Source organism: Etheostoma spectabile, chromosome 9 (assembly GCF_008692095.1).
Source record: "Etheostoma spectabile isolate EspeVRDwgs_2016 chromosome 9, UIUC_Espe_1.0, whole genome shotgun sequence".
Classification (NCBI taxonomy): Eukaryota; Metazoa; Chordata; class Actinopteri; order Perciformes; family Percidae; genus Etheostoma; species Etheostoma spectabile.
Window position 1 is genome coordinate 4,378,794 of NC_045741.1, and position 994 is coordinate 4,379,787.

The following is a 994-nucleotide window of genomic DNA, read 5'->3' on the forward strand; positions in this document are numbered from 1 at the left end:
TTAGTGTCTGTTAGCTCACAGGGCTCTAGCGTGCTAGTTAGCGTATGTTAGCTCACAGGGCTCTAGGGTGCTAGTTAGCGTCTGTTAGCTCACAGGGCTCTAAGTTCCTAGTAAACTGATGCTGTAGCTCCAAGGGTCTAGGGTGTAGTTAGCGCTGTTAGCTCACAGGGCTCTAGGGTGCTAGTTAGCGTCTGTTAGCTCACAGGGTCTAGGGTGCTAGTTGCGTCTGTTAAATCACAGGGCTCTAGGGGCTGTAGTGTCTGTTAGTCATAGGGCTCTAGGGTGCTAATTGTGTGTTAGCTCACAGGGCTCTAGGGTGCTAATTAGTGTGTTAGCTCACAGGGCTCTAGGGTGCTAGTTACTGTCTGGTAGCTCACAGGGCTCTAGGATGCTAGTTATTGTCTGTTAGCTCATAGGACTCTAGGTTGCTAGTCAGTGTCTGGTAGCTCACAGGGCTCTAGGGTGCTAGTCAGGTGTCTGGTAGCTATCAGGGCTCTAGGGTGCTAGTTAGTGTCTGTTAGCTCATAGGACTCTAGGGTGCTAGTTAGTGTCTGTTAGCTCATAGGACTCTAGGTTGCTAGTTAGTGTCTGGTAGCCCACAGGGCTCTAGGGTGCTAGTCAGGCGTCTGGTAGCTCACAGGGCTCTAGGGCGCTAGTTAGTGTCTATTAGCACACAGGGCTCCAGGGTGCTAGTCAGTGTTTGTTAGCTCACAGGGCTCCAGGGTAAGAGTAAAATTTTTCCCAGGTCACACCTAACATCCTGCCTCTCCACAAACGAAGCAATGTTGTTTTTGTGGATATGGTTTAATTTTGCGTTACATGACCCATTTCTTCTGTTAAACTGTGCCTGTGTTGGATCTCTCCTCTACTCTCTCTACTCTTATGCTCTTACGCTGAATGCAACTAACTTCAGTTAGTAGAGTAATAGCGTGTGAGACGGAGCCTGTTGGAACTGGGCAAGAGACGTGACCCATGGCCAGAATATCATAGTTCA